The sequence below is a fragment of the Oncorhynchus keta genome, chromosome 27 (assembly GCF_023373465.1).
Source record: "Oncorhynchus keta strain PuntledgeMale-10-30-2019 chromosome 27, Oket_V2, whole genome shotgun sequence".
NCBI classification, from domain to species: domain Eukaryota; kingdom Metazoa; phylum Chordata; class Actinopteri; order Salmoniformes; family Salmonidae; genus Oncorhynchus; species Oncorhynchus keta.
The window spans coordinates 32,876,539-32,893,553 of record NC_068447.1 but is presented as its reverse complement, the minus strand read 5'-3'; positions in this window follow the sequence as shown (position 1 = coordinate 32,893,553).

The following is a 17,015-nucleotide window of genomic DNA, read 5'->3' as shown; positions in this document are numbered from 1 at the left end:
TTGTTGAAGCATCTTTGGCAGTGATTACAGCCTTGAGTCTATGACGCTACAAGCTTGGCACACCTGTATTTGGGGAGTTTCCCCCGTTCTTCTCTACAGAACCTCTCAAGCTCTGTCAGGTTGGATGGGGAGCGTCACTGCTCAGCTACAGTGGGGCAAAAAAAGTATTTAGTCAGCCACCAATTGTGCAAGTTCTCCAACTTAAAATGATGAGAGAGGCCTGTAATTTTCATCATAGGTACACTTCAACTATGTCAGACAAAATGAGAAAAAAGCCACGTTTCATCTTCAATGCCCTTGCTGATGGTAGTTATTTTGGTCCCAGCTCTCTGCAGGTCATTCACTAGGTCCCCCCGTGTGGTTCTGGGATTTTTGCTCACCATTCTTGTGATCATTTTGACCCCACGGGGTGAGATCTTGTGTGGAGCCCCAGATCGAGGGGATTATCAGTGGTCTTGTATGTCTTCCATTTACTAATTATTGTTCCCACAGTTGATTTCTTCAAACCAAGCTGCTTACCTATTGCAGATTCAGTCTTCCCAGCCCGGTGCAGGTCTACAATTTTGTTTCTGGTGTCCTTTGACAGCTCTTTGGTCTTGGCCATAGTGGAGTTTGGAGTGTGACTTTTTGAGGTTGTGGACAGGTGTCTTTTATACTGATAACAAGTTCAAACAGATGCCATTAATACAGGTAACGAGTGGAGGACAGAGGAGCCTCTTAAAGAAGAAGTTACAGGTCTGTGAGAGCCAGAAATCTTGCTTGTTTGTAGGTGACCAAATACTTATTTTCCACCATAATTTGCAAATAAATTCATAAAAAATCCTACAATGTGATTTTCTGGATTTTTTTCTCATTTTGTCTGTCATAGAAGTGTACCTATGATGAAAATTACAGGCCTCTCTCATCTTTTTAAGTGGGAGAACTTGCACAATTGGTGGCTGACTAAATACTTTTTTGCCCCACTGTATTTTCAGGTCTCTCCAGAGATGTTTGATCGCGTTCAAGTCCGGAGTCTGGCTGGGCCACTCAAGCACATTCAGAGACTTGTCGCGTAGCCACTCCTGCGTTTGTCTTGGCTGTGTGCTTAGAGTTGTTGTCCTATTGGAAGGTGAACCTTCACCCCTGTCTGAGATCCTGAGTGCTCTGGAGCGGGTTTTTATGAAGGACCTCTCTGTACTTTGCTCGGTTCAGCTTTCCCTCGGTCCTGACTAGTCTCCCAGTCCCTGCTGCTGAAAAACATCCCCACAGCAAGATGCTGCCACCACCATGCTTCACCATAGGGATAGTGCCAGGTATTCTCCAGACATGACGTTTGGCATTCAGGCCAAAGAGTTCAATCTTGGTTTCATCAGACCAGAGAATCTTGTTTCTCATGGTCTGAGAGTCCTTTAGGTGCATTTTGGCAAATTCCAAGCAGGCTGTCATGTGCCTTTTACTGAGGAGTGGCTTCCATCTGGCCACTCTACCATAAAGGCCTGATTGGTGGAGTGCTACAGCGATTGTTGTCCTTCTTGAAGGTTCTCCCATCTCAATAGAGGGACTCTGGAACTCTGTCAGAGTGACCATCGGGTTCTTGGTCACCTCTTGACTAAGGCCCTTCTCCCCCGATTGCTCAGGTTTGGCCAGGCGGCCAGCTCTAGGAAGAGTCTTGGTGGTTCCAAACTTATTCCATTTAAGAATGATGGGGGCCACTGTATTCTTGAGGACCTTCAATGCTGCAGAAATGTTTTGGTAGCCATACTGTCTCTGAGCTCTACGGACAATTCCTTCGACCTAATGGCTTGATTTTTGCTCTGCATGCACTGTCAACTGCCTTTCTAAATCATGTGAATTTACCACAGGTGGACTCCAAGTTGTAGAAACATCTCAATGGAAACAGGACGCATTTGAGCTCAATGTGGTCCTTCTGTAGCTCAGTTGGTAGAGCAGTTGGTAGAGCATGGCGCTTGTAACGCCAGGGTAGTGGGTTCGATCCCCGGGACCACCCATACGTAGAATGTATGCACACATGACTGTAAGTCGCTTTGGATAAAAGCGTCTGCTAAATGGCATATATTATTATTATTATTATATTAATTTCAAGTCTCATAGCAAAGGGTCTGAATACTTATGTAAATTACGTATTTCTGTTTTTTATTTTGCAAAATTTTCAAAAATCTGTTTTCACTTTGCCATTATGTGGTATTATATGTAGATTGATGAGGATTTTAAAAAATGTAATCCATTATAGAAGAAGGCTATAACAACAAAATGTGTAAAAAGTCCAGAGGTCTGAACACTTGCCGAATGCACTGTACCAAATGTCAATAGCAGTGCACTGTAAAGTCCACTATCCCTGTGAAGAGTATGGATTTAGGCTGTTTGAGTAGTTTTGAATCCTAAGCCACATGCCTACAAAGTTAGAAGTACAATACCAACATAGCTAATGTAGTAGGTCCAAGCTGTGTGCTGGAAAACCTTGGTAGAGCATGGGTGGAATAGACATTGTGGTGCTCATGTGAATTTCCTTTCTTTTTCACCTTCAGACCAATGCCTATTCTCTTTTTTGTTTTAAATGTCCGTGATTTTTACTCCAGAAGGTGATAATGCAACATCATTATACAATAATATAATACACCATAACACAGCAATAAAAGTTCAAAGTAAACAATAATGACAAACGGCAAAAGAGATATTGTAGTTGTTAGTATTTATTTAATATTAACAGCTTTTCCAGAGGAAAGTGAGGGAAAAAAACAACAGAAAACCATTTAAGCCAATATTGAGTAATCTGGCGATATTTTTCCTGATCTCTCAAGACAATCAATCAAGCTCCTGGAAAATATACAAATAATTAACATGTACCCATTAACAATTGAAGTGAAAATGTACCTGACAGTAGTTTACTGAAGAAAGGCCTAGTACTACATTACCTGGAAGCAAAAGTGAGTTATCACTAAATATACAATTTACAACCAAATGTACATTCAGATCTAGTCAACTTTGTAAATGCAGTTCACGGATGGTCACAATTGCTCTTGATAAGCTACAGGTTTATGTAGGCTTTTTTGTTCAAGCCCAGTTCACCAACAACTGATTCTACTATTCATGGTCTCAATGAATGAACAGAAAATAATGCATAACACTGTGGATCATCAATGGCAATTCTGGTAACTCCCAAAACAAGCACTGCAAAAAATAACAAACTGTCGAGAAACAGCTGTAATATAGTCATGAGACAAGTACAGAACTTTTTTACACATCTGAAATTGGATAGGTGCTCTAAATCCTTCAATATTAAAATTCAGCTACAAATGTCCTAAGTAATGGTGTACACAGCTGTCCTACTCCAGTAACAGAGCACAAGTCCTCATTTATAAATACCAGTATAAATATGAAAACAGATGGGAGTACTCAGATTTGGAACAGAACATACATTTTAAGTATTGATAGTGTGCAAAGTACCATGTGTACTGCGTGCATTTGAATTGGTGTAAGCTGTTTGTCAGTTCCACATGGGCCAGCTTGCATTTCTCATTGACATGTGCATGCCCACGATCTGCCACTCTGCCGTAAAAGCACTGTGTCCCTGGGCAGTACTGTTCGGATGGCGTGCATCTCACTGATGAGGGCAACGACCTCTTTCTTCCTTGAGAGTCTGAGAGCTGGTCTCTCCTCTGTTCTAGCAAGACTCAAGCAGTTGTACACACCACCATTGTCACTTTCCTGCCATTCCACAAACCCAAAGGCTATTTTAAGAGCCACCTAAGCAATGCAAATAAGCACTGTGTGTCAAAACTATACACTAAAGTGAGTGGTCAAAATGTATCCTCAGACAGGCAAACCCAGGACCTTCAGTTCCAAAGGTAGTGACACTAACTGTTACACTACAAACCTTGTTATAAACACAGCAACTTCACAGTATTTTAATGGGCAGTATGGTGATGACAGGAAGCTGTAATTGCAAAATTATTTTGTTCATTCACTCAATAGTGACTATACATTTGATCTTGTTATCTTAAAAAAAAATCTAAAACAGTTCATTTGTTGAAAACAGACTAATTTCATTACTTTTTAATTTCATTTTTTCAATTGACTGCATGCTGCTGCAACCTGATCTCATAGCATTTCTTATTGTTTGGTATGTAAATTGAAGACACCCTGTTAGTATAATATGTTAGATTTCGTATGGTATGTATTCATTTGTGGATATCCAGCATCCATTTCACATAATATGTTACAAATGACAATTCGTATGATATGTTGCGAATTGCAATTCGTATGATATGTTGCAAATTTCAATTCGTAAAATATCTTATGAATTCCAATTCGTTGTGGCTAATGCTAATGCTAATGTTAGCTAGGTGGCTAAGGTTAGTTAGTCTAGGCCCGGGGTTAGTAATTGACCATGATGAGATCGGAACACTCAACCTTTGGGTTGCTAGACATTCACATTATACACCCATCCTTCCACCCTGACCAAGCACCCTTGTTTTTGTCTTAAGTAACCTTCTGTCTTATGTAACCTTCTGTCTTATGTAACCTTACCAAACGTACATACTGTATCATACTAATTTCAGTCTCCTGGATTGACATTTACTATGTTACATCTAGTGTATGAGACCAGGCTGAAAAAAAAAATCTAAGGGATTAGAACAAAAGAGAGCAAGGAAAGGAAAGAGATGATACAAATGAAAACATTTCAATCAAAGACAGTGGTGGAAAAAGTACCTAAGTATCAAACTTGACTAAAAGTAAAGATACCTTAATGGAAAATGAGTAAAATAGTCACCCAGTAAAATACTACTTGATTAAAAGTCTAAAATAATTTGTTTTAAAATATACTTAAGTATCAAATTAAAAGTATAAGCAAGACGGCATGATTTTCTTGTTTTTATTTTATTTGCGGCTAGCCAGGGGCACACTCAGACATAATTTACAAACAAAGCATTTGTGTTTAATGAGTCTGCCAGATCAGAGGTAGTAGGGATGACCAGGTATGTTCTCTTGATAAGTGTGTGAATTGGAACATTTGCCTGTCGTGCTAAGAATTGAAAATGTACTTTTGTATTTGTGTTTATTATGGATCCCCATTAGCTGCTACCAAAGCAGCAGCTACTCTTCCTGGGGTCCAGCACAATTAAGGCAGTTTATACCATTTTAAAAACATTACAATACATTCACAGATTTCACAGCACACTGTGTGCCCTCAGGCCCCTACTCCACCACCAACACATACCTACAGTACTAAATCCGTGTGTGTGTATGTGTGTCTGTGCCAATGGTTGTGTTGCTTCACAGTCCCCGCTGTTCCAAGGTGTTTTTTAAATCTAATTTTACTGCTTCCGTCAGTTACTTGATGTGGAAATAGAGTTCCATGTAGTCATGGCTCTATGTAGTACTAGTCTTTCTGGACTTGGGGACTGTGAAGAGACGACCTCTTGACTGTGAAGAGATGTTTTGTAGGGTATGCATAGGTGTTTCTGAGCTATGTGCCAGTAGTTTAGACATACAGCTTGGTGCATTCAACATGTCAATGTCTCTCATAAATAAAAGTTGGGATGAGGTCAATCTCTCCTCCACTTTAAGCTAGGAGAGATTGACATGCATATTATTAATATTAGCTCTTTGTTTTCATCCAAGGGCCATCCGTGCTGCCCTGTTCTGAGACAATTGCAATTTTCCAAAGTCCTTTTTTGTGGCACCTTACCACACTACTGAACAGTAGTTAGCCTGCGACAAAACTAGGGCCTGTAGGACTTGCCTTGTTGATAGTGTTGTTAAGAAGAAAGAGCATCACTTTATTATAGACAGACTTCTCCCCATCTTAGCTACTACTGCATCAATATGTTTTGACCATGACAGTTTACAATCTAGGGTTACTCCAAGCAGTCTAGTCATCTCAACTTCCTCAATTTCCACATTATTTATCACAAAATGTAGTTGCGGTTTAGGGTTTAATGAGTGTTTTTTTCCAAATACAATGCTTTTAGTTTTAGAAATATTTAGGGCTGACTTATTCCTTGCCACCCACTCTGAAACTAACTGCAGATCTTTGTTGAGTATTGCAGTCATTTCAGTCGCTGTAGTAGCTGACGTGTATAGCGTTGAGTCATCCGCATACATAGAAACTCTGGCTTTACTCAAAGTCAGTGGCATGTCTGGTCCTTCTGTAGCTCAGTTGGTAGAGCATGGCGCTTGTAACGCCAGGTTAGTGGGTTCGATTCCCGGGACCACCCATACGTAGAATGTATGCACACATGACTGTAAGTCGCTTTGGATAAAAGCGTCTGCTAAATGGCATATATTATTATTATTATATTATGTCATTAGTAAACATTGAAAAATGCAAGGGCTTAAACAGCTACCCTGGGGAATTCCTGATTCTAACTGGATTATATTTGAGAGGCTTCCATTCTGTGTTCTGTTAGACAAGTAACTCTTTATCCACATTATAACAGGGTGTGTACAGCCATAACACATACATTTTTCCAGCAGCAGACTATGATCGATAATTTCAAAATCTGCACTGAAGTCTAACAAGACAGCCCCTATAATAATTTTATCATCAATTTCTCTCAGCCATTCATCAGTCATTTGTGTAAGTGCTGTGCTTGTTGAGTGTCCTTCCCTGTAAGCATGCTGAAATTCTGTTGTGAATTTGTTTACTGTGAAATAGCATTGTATCTGGTCAAACACATTTTTTTCCCAGAAGTTTACTACGGGTTGGTAACAGGTTGATTGGTCGGCTATTTGAGCCAGTAAAGGGGGCTTTACTGTTCTTGGGTAGCGGAATGACTTTAGCTTCCCTCCAGGCCTGAGGGCACACGTTCTCTAGTAGGCTTAAATTAAAGATGTGGCAAATAGGAGTGGCAATATCGTCTGCTATTATCCTCAGTAATTTTCCATTGTCAGACCCCAGTGGCTTGTCATTGTTGATAGACAACAATAAACAGCTGCCTCTGATTGGGAACCATACTAGGCCAACAAAGAAATGGAAACATCGATTTGCTCACCCAAATCACACCCTAACCTAACCAAATAGAGAATAAAAAATGCTCTCTAAGGTCAGGGCAAACTGTCTGCTAAATCTTTCACACCCAACGATGGTACTGAACCTGAAATTATTGGCCGTTTTTAAAAATTATTTTAACGCTAAAATCAGTTCTTTAAAATCAATTTTCAAATGTTCCAAGCTTGCCTTCCTGATGTCGTTTGACCCCACATGGTCTACGACAGTGTGAGCTATACTTTACTTTGTATGCAATACAAATCACATTATTTTGGATGCACCTTCTTTGAGTATGATTTAGGCTGTTTGAGAAGTTTGAAATCATAAGCAACCTGCCTACACATACTTTGAAGTACAATACCAACATAGCTAATGTAGTAGGTCCAAGCTGTGTGCTGGAAAACCTTGGTAGAGCATGGGTGGAATAGGCACTGTTGTGCTCATGTGAATTTCCTTTCTTTTTCACCTTCAGACCAATGCCTATTCTCTCTTAAAATGTATGCAGTGGCTGGCTGGATATATAGCCTTAAAAGTCAACTATGTCCGACTCCCAGCCTATGTATTTACATTGCTGTGAATGTGTTTATTACCAGGATGATTTGGGTTGTATTATTTTTCTGTATACTTAATCTCAAAGGAAGTGTCTTATGTAGGTGTGCATCCTTTTCAGACAAAGCTGCTACTTGTTAATGTTTCCTCAGGAGCTCAAGTAAGTGGAAATTGTCCATCAAACATTTCCCTTGTATTATGTCGGCTGGGAACCCTCCCAACTCGCCTACGGGCCTGTATAAAGTTGATTCAGATGTTGGAAATAAGGCGTAATGCAGCAAGAGGTTAGAATAAGTGTTACGATTTATGAATAGGTCATTTATAGTGAGTATACAAAACCATGCTCTTTCCATGACATAGATTGACCAGGTGAATCCAGGTGAAAGCTATGATCCCTTAAAGATCTCCCTTGTTAAATCCACTTCAAATCAGTGTAGATGAAGGGGAGGAAACAGATTGAAGAAGGATTTTTAAGCCTTGAAACATGGGATTGTGTATGTGTGCCATTCGGAGGGTGAAGAGGCAAGACAAAATATTTAAGTGCCTTTGAATGAAGTATGGTAACGCTGCTGGGGTTTTCGCGCTAAACAGTTTCTCGTATGTATTAAGAATAGTCCACCACCCAAAGACCATCCAGCCAACTTGACATAACAGTGGGAAGCACTGGAGTCAACATGGGCCATCATCCCTGTGGAATGCTTTTGACACCTTGTATAGTCCATGCCCCAATAAATTGAGGATGTTCTGAGAGCAAAGAGGGGTGCAATTCAATATTAAGAAGGTGTTCCTAATGTTTGGTATACTCAGTGTAATTGATGATGATTGTGGTAAATTATCACTTCTATAACGAATAGAGCCTCGATTCCACTTCATTTAAAGCTTACTTCATTCATTCAAGACCAAGACTGCATTCACAAGCCTGGTCAGTGGCCTTTTATTTGCTTTTCCAGCTAGACTCACAGAGGTTTTGGGGCTTTTTAAGTAGGACAGTCTGGGATATGTGCCCCTGTGGTGATCACAGTAAAAGTAGAACAGTAATCATGGTGGACTGAAAATGGCAAAATTCCATTGTGCATCATCCTTTAAAGCTTTAATATGTCACTTTTTGGGCGACCTGACCAAATTCACATAGAAATGTGAGTTATAGATCTGTCATTCTCATTGAAAGCAAGTCTCAGTAGCGGTACATCTGTCCTACTGTATGTGTGCTATTTCTATGCTTCCCGTTGTTAAGGTTCGTTTTTGCATCTTTTACTTTCAGTTTTGTACACCATCTTCCAACATCTGAAAAAACAATATTTTGGCTTATCGAAAATATATTTCACAGCGGTTTAGATGGTACAATGACTTGCAACACGGTTTGTTTTAATTTCACAAACTGAAATTAGACAAACTATTAGAATTTTAGCAACCAGGAAATGGGGGAGCAATTTATGCATATTGCACCTCTAATACAAATTTCACTTGCCATCAAGAGCACTGGGCAAATGGGAATTTCCACTGATGGAGATGAATCCAGAGGAACTGTGACTCCAGTGGAGTCCAGTGGGAGAGAGGGATGCCTTGTGTATGGAGGGGGTGTGAGCATGAGGGGTCTCCTGTTCCTCAGTTGCACTGTGATTACACAGCGGACACACCCCTGACCCAGGCACACTCCCACATACATTGATACACCTATGAAACAAAAACCCACAGTGATGGCCTAGATTCAGGCCTGTGCAGGAGCATGCACATAAAGGCACAGGGAAAATATAACACATGCCACATATCCAGACAGATGTTCACATAGACATTCACACATAGCAAAATGGCGTTCATGCCAGATTCTCACACACACACACACGTCATCTGCAAAAGTGCTTTGTGAGAATGAGAGTTCTGGTAGGTTATTTGAGAGACACACCCAGGTCATAGAAAACTGCCCGAGTAGGGCCCATGTGGCCATACAACAACACTCCTTTCCAATGAGTGAGCTACTGTTCACAATATGACTTTGAGGAAACACTTGGTTCCTTTCTGACAAAAATAAATAATAGGTCTACCACTGGTCAAAAATGTGGGTCAGGTTTCAAGGTCTGACATGTCCCAGCTCAGCTCACAGCCCCACACATGATCACTGACAGACAAAGAGGCCAGACTGTCCAGACTGTCTCCCAAGTTAAGCTTTAACTCAACAACACTGGGCTGCGTACAGAATCAGTTCCCCTATAACCTGAGAGAGAGAGACAGAGAGATGCTTTGATTATATATCATTCATAACTAGACACATTTTTGTATCCCAATTGTGAATGTCTCAATAGAATCATAGCTCGCTGTAGAAATTCAACAACATTCTCTACGTCCCTTTTCAGTCATCATAGACACATAATTCCAAAACTTCACAAATGCTGAATTGTTTACCTCGTCTTAGCTGGTTGACTCTGATGTCAGGACACACCCCCATGGTGCAGAGGCAGTTTTAACATGTGAATCTTGGTGGGGCAAACTTAACCTTTTTGCTTTTTTAGATGCATGCCAGCAAAGCCACTACACAACATTTAACAACACATTAGTTGCACTATAACGGTGACAAACGGTTCCCACAAACTGTTAGGGCCTACCTAAAGATGGCCCAACAGAAGAGCTTTCTTTTCAGCACCATAGAGTGAATCCTTACCACTGCTAAACCTGGTTATCAGCAGAGCCTTGTCTGGCAGTGAAACAATTCATTCAGCCTCATTTACTGCCTTTTTAAAAACTATAGCTGATATGACTGACTTGCTTAAACAAATGTGGTTACTACTGACTCCTTGTGGATTTGTTTAAGTCTATAAGAACCGCATTCTCCTTCAATAATAACGTATGCCAAAATGAGTTTTGAACCTTAAACAATCAGTAAATTCATAATGTTTATTCTTATATCATTAACACTTAGCTGTAAGTATAAGCAAACAAGCTGCGACGAGGTAGGCCTTTTTGTTCAGCACTTTCAAAATGGACACCCACAGAAATTCACATAGGTGTTAGTTCAGATACATTTAGCAAGATGTTGAAGCCTTAACTTTGCTCTTCTTGAAGTCACCACACAGAGAGAGATGGAGGGAGGGAGAGGGAGAGGGAGAGGGAGAGGGAGAGGGAGAGGGAGAGGGAGAGACTGTTAGCCTACCATTTGAATAATTTTATTAGGCCTGTTTGGTCTAAAAAAGAAGGAAAATACAAACATTGGGATCCACTTTTATATACAATATACGCAAACAAATCAACCCTCGCAATATCAACTGGAAATGCATGGATCTATTACTGAACTTTGAGACTGTCACTGGCAAACATGGTTACAGACAGAACAACATCATATAGAATCTCCTCCTCATCAAGAAAAGCACATGAGCTAATTATAAAACACAAAGTAAGCAAAACAATGAAATCATTCCAACATTGCCTTAAATGATCAATAAGATATTAATGAGATAGACCTCTATAAGCAATAGTACCTCTCAATTGTTAGAGGCCTATCTGTTGCATAAGGGAATGATGAGCAGATAACAGGCAATCCGTGACTTTGATTAAGACATTAATGAACGAGCTAAGATGGATGTAGTCAATATAACTATTTGTTCAGTACTTTTGAAATGTACAGCAACAGAATTCAGAACATGGGTCGTTCTTAAAGTATTCTCCCTGTACACCAAGTCAGAACTGTAGGATCAATAAAGGGGGAATATAAGCAGACAAATAAAGCTCTTACAATATTAGATTATTAAATTTATCTAAAACAGGCTATACTCTACATGTGCGCCACCAAGTCAGAACAGTAGGTTAAGTTATGAGGGGGAAAGTACAGATTTCCGATTGTTATGAAAACTTGAAATCGGCCCTAATTAATCGACCATTCCGATTAATCAGGTCGACCTCTACTCGACATCCATCACATGTGCAGTGCACTCTTCCATCACATATACAGCTGATTCTCAAAATCTTGCACACAAATGAGATGCTATTGAGCCCACACTACTACACTGTCTGAGCCAAGGACTACATGCTTTCTGGTAAGTTGTTTTATGACATACATGATTTTTTGTTAACTAGTAAATAGTAGTCTACAGCAAAGTGTGTTTAAATCATTTATAACTTGTTAACAATTTATGCTACTTAGTTTTAGCTACCATGTGGATTTTAGCTTGCTTGAGCCTGCTAACTGAGGAGTGTTAATTCACCTGTTTCCATACATGTTTCATTTTAAAACATTTATTTTACTAAGGAGTTGTTTTCTAATCTTTACAGGAAAACGCCACAGGCATTATCTGATGTATGGAGACATGTCACTGCAGCTAATGTGGAAGGAAAAGCTGTGTACATTTGCAAATACTGTGCAAAATCTATTGTGAAGAATGCAACAAAGATGCAGATTCATCTGGCCACGTGCAAAAGTTCCCTCAGCGCTCACAAGAAGCAATCTCTGACAAAAATTCCTCTACTTCTATTCGAGGTGGAAATGATGAATCAGACACCTTATTGATAGCAACAGCTCATGGTCCTCCTGGAATCAGAAGTGTTTTGGACTCAATGGAGGAACATAGTCAGAGAAATGCTGATGAATCTCTTCCTCGAGCTGTGTATGCAACTGGTTCACCTCCGTTGTTCACAGGCATTTGCAGAGATTTCTGAATGTTCTTTGCCCAGCATACACCCCTCCAACCAGACATGCTTTATCTACTAATTTGCTGGATGCAGAGTTCAACAGAGTTCAAGTGAAGGTCAAGCAAATCATAGAGAAAGCAGACTGTATTGCAATCATCTCAGATGGGTGGTTGAAGGTTCGTGGGCAAGGAATAATTAACTACATCATCTCCACCCCTCAACCAGTATTCTACAAGAACACAGACACAAGGGACAGACACACTGGTCTCTACATTGCAGATGAGCTGAAGGCAGTCATCAATGACCTTGGTGCTTGCACTGGTGACAGACAATGCTGCAAACATGAAGGCTGCTTGGTCTAAAGTGGAGTCCTACCCTCACATCACACCCATTAGCTGTGCAGCTCATGCATTGAAACTGCTCCTCAAGGACATTATGGCACTGAAAACAATGGATACACTCTACAAGAGAGCCAAGGAAATGGTTAGGTATTTGAAGGGTCATCAAGTTATAGCAGCAATCTACCTCACCAAGCAAAGTGAGAAGAATAAGAGCACCACATTGAAGCTGCCCAGCAACACCCGTTGGGGTGGTGTTGTCATCCTGTTTGACAGTCTCCTCGAGGGGAAGGAGTCTCTCCAAGAAATGGCCATATCACTGTCTATCGATATGGACAGCCCCATCAAGAGGATCCTCCTGGATTATGTATTTTGGGAGAGAGTGGTAAGCAGCCTGAAACCTATAGCAGTAGCCATTGCACGGATTGAGTGAGACAATGCTGATGTTCAGACTCTGCATGCAGATGTAAGAGATGAAATCCATACTGCCCTGCCCACTTCCCTCTTGCTCCCACGAGAGAAAACTGCAGTTCTGAAATAAATCAAAAAGTGTGAAGACTTCTGCCTGAAGCCCATACACGCAGCATACATGTTGGACCCCAAGTATGCTGGCAAGAGCATCCTGTCTGGTGCAGAGATCAACAAGGCCTATGGTGTCATCACTACCGTGTCTCGCCTCCTTGGCCTGGATGAGGGCAAGGTTCTTGGCAGCCTGGCGAAGTACATTTCCAAGCAAGGGCTTTGGGATGGAGATGCAATATGGCAGTCGTGCCAACATGTCTCATCAGCCACCTGGTGGAAGGGACTTTGTGGATCTGAGGCTCTTTCCCCTGTTGCCTCCATCATCCTCCAAATCCCACCAACATCAGCTGCCTCGGAGCACAACTGGTCTTTGTTTGGGAACACACACATACCAAAGCACGTAACAGGCTGACCAATACAAGAGTTGAAAGAATTGGTGGCCATTCGGGCAAATTTGAGGCTTTTTGAGCCTGACAACGAGCCATCCTCAACAAGGTTGGAAAGTGACAGTGAAGATGTGCCCTCAGTGTCTGATGTTCAAGAGGTAGACATTGAGGAGGTTCAGGGAGAAGACATGGAAGCCTGAGAGGAAGACAACCAAAGCTTTAGTTTCTAGACTTTCATTTTACAGATGCATGTTGAAAACGTTTTTGGGAGATGCGATGGATCATTGGGGATCATTCAATATTCCCTTTCTTTTGTTGTTCAGTGAAATTATCCCATGTGAAGAGTCAACTCAATTTGTATTTATTTATTGAAAGGATTTAATAATTTGCAATTATGTCTACTTATGATAAGGTAAAAGGGTTGTTTCTGTCTCCATATGAGATGTTAAATATATCCAATGCAAAAAACACCTACATTTACATGGATGTTTAATATTCATATTCATTTGCATATTTTCCCGTTAATTCCTATACATTATTAATTAATTGCCACAGAAAGTTTCCACCTCTGAATTTTCCCCAAAATGTGTAACCCTACTTGTAACTCTAATGAACTTATCCTCTGCAGCAGAGGTAACTCTGTATCTTCCTTTCCTGTGGTGGTCCTCATGAGAGCCAGTTTCATCATAGCGTTTGAAAGTTCTTGAAATGTTCCATATTGACTGACCTTCATGTCTTAAAGTAATGATGGAATGTCGTCTCTCTTTGCTTATTTGAGCTGTTCGTTGCCATAATATGGACTTGGTCTATTACCAAATATGTCTATGTTCTGTATACCACCCCTACCTTGTCACAACAGAACTGATTGTCTCAAATACATTAAGAAGAAAATAAATTACACAAATGAACTTTTAACAAGGCACACCTGTTAATTGAAATGCATTCCAGGTAACTACCTCATGAAGCTGGTTGAGAGAAAGCCAAGAGTGTGCAAAGCTGTCATCAAGGCAAAGGGTGGCTACTTTGAAGAATCTCAAATATAAAATACATTTACATTTGTTTAACACTTTTTTGGTTACTACATGATTCCATGTGTTATTTAATAGTTTTGATGTCTTCGCTATTATTCTACAATGTAGAAAATAGTAAAAATAAAGATAATCCCTTGAATGAGTAGGTGTTCTAAAACTTTTGACCAGTAGTGTATAACGTGATTTGACGTCATTGTACCTGTGGCCAATGATCTTAATCCTTCTAGGATGGGCACTTCTAATGTACATCTATGGCAGCACCCAAGGGTGCTTGAACTGCCTAGCTCTCCCTGTAGATTCTGCAGTGACGTAGTGTCCCCATGATTGACAGAACACTGAGCCAATCGCAGCGCAACTAGTGAAGATTACCAATGCCTATGCTCTGTATTCTCCGTTGGCTGCCGCTCCACCACAGAAAGCACTGAGCTAGGCTGAAACACCTGCATGTTGAAGCTACCTTACTCAAGGAAAAAAGAAAGAGACCATGTTGGTATGCGACTTTATTCCCTCAATAAATTAGTTGAATTGATATGTGACACAAATTAATGCCAAAAAACATGCAAAATAGGCCCCAAATGCCCTGAATGACGAGTCACCACTGCTATGGCGTCATCTTCAATGAATTCAGATGAGTTCTATCAGAGATACTTTTGAGGAGAAACTCCATTGGAATAGTATTAATGCTCATTGTGTACGTTGCCCACAGTGCTGAGTGATTAGTGCTTTTGATGTCGTTTCGGATTCAGTTCGATTATGAAAAAATTATCACTTTTTACGATTTATTATTTTTAGAACATTAAATACATTATGAAATACAGCATTTTAATGGAAATACCAAAAGCCAAAAATAGTGAGTGTCCACTTGCCAAAACATTGAAAATATTCCATTGTCTCTGTCAGGTCCACATTAGGTAGACATCAATACAAAAATAAGAAATTACTATGAAATAATCAAATATTTCAGTTGTGTATATTACTTCGTTTTTATTTAATGACTTAACTGATTTTCATTCTTTAAAGTCACCTCATCTCTGTTCAGGCAGTGGCAGTCTGCCAGACAAACCTAATGCAAACTGGCCCTAACCAGATAAGGAAAGAGGGATGCTGGCCTTGTAGGCAGAGTTCCTCTGTCCAGTGTCTGTGTTCTATTGCCCACCTTAATCTTTTCTTTTTTTGGCCAGTGTGAGATATGGCTTTTTCTTTGCAACTCTGCCAAGAAGGCCAGCTTCCCGGAGTCGCCTCTTCACTGTTGACATTGAGACGAGTTTTACGAGTACTATTTAATGAAGCTGCCAGTTGAGGACTTGTGAGGCATCTGTTTCTCAAACTAGACACTAATGTACTTGTCCTCTTGCTCAGCTGTGCACAAGGGCCTCCCACTCCTCTTTCTATTCTGGTTAGAGACAGTTTGATCTGTTCTGTGAAGGGAGTAGTACACAGTGTTGTACGAGATCTTCAGTTTCTTGGCTATTCCTCACATGGAATAGTCTTCATTTCTCAGAACAAGAATAGACTGACAAGTTTCAGAAGAAAGTTCTTTGTTTCTGGACATTTTGAGCCTGTACTCGAACCCACAAATGCTGATACTCAACTAGTCTAAAGAAGGCCAGTTTTATTGCTTCTTTAATCAGAACAACAGTTTCCAACTGTGCTAACATAATTGCAAAAGGGTTTTCTAATGATCAATTAGCCTTTTAAAATTATAAACTTGGAGTAGCTAACACAACGTGCCATTGGAACACCGGAGTGATGGTTGCTGATAATGGACCTCTGTACTCCTATGTAGATATTCCATAAAAAAATCTGCCGTTTCTAGCTGCAATAGCGATTTACAACATTAACAATGTCTACACTGCATTTCTGATCAATCTTATGTTATTTTACTGGACATTTTTTTGTGCTTTTCTTTCAAAAACAAGGACATTTCTAACTGACCCCAAACTTTTGAATGGTAGTGTATGTCTCAAGTTTTGAGGGAACGTGCAATTGGCATGCTGACTACAGAAATGTCCACCAGAACTGTTGCCAGAGAATTTAATGTTAATTTCTCTACCATAAGCCGCCTCCAACTTTGTTTTAGAGAGTTTGGCAGTACGTCCAACCGGCCTCACAACCACAGACCACGTGTAATCACGCCAGCCCAGGGGCTCCACATCCAGCTTCTTTACCTGTGGGATCATCTGAGACCAGCCATCTGGATAGCTGATGAAACTGATAAGTATTTCTGTCTGTAATAAAGCCCTTTTGTGGGGAACAAATGTATCTGATTGGCTTGGCCTGGCTACCCCAGTAGGTGGGCCTATGCCCTCCCATGGCTGCTCCCCTGCCCATTCATGTGAAATCCATAGATTAGGGCCTAATGAATGTATTTAAATGGATTTTTTTCCTTATATGAACTGTAACTCAGTAACATCTTTGACATTTTTGGATGATAGGTTTATATTTTTGTTCAGTATAGGTTTCATAATTGCTTAATGAAAATTTAACAGACTTCGGTCAATCAGTTGTCCATGCGCTGTCAACAGGTTTGCCAGGTATAGCTCAAATTTGGAGCTCAATTACCCGTGAAAACCCACCCACA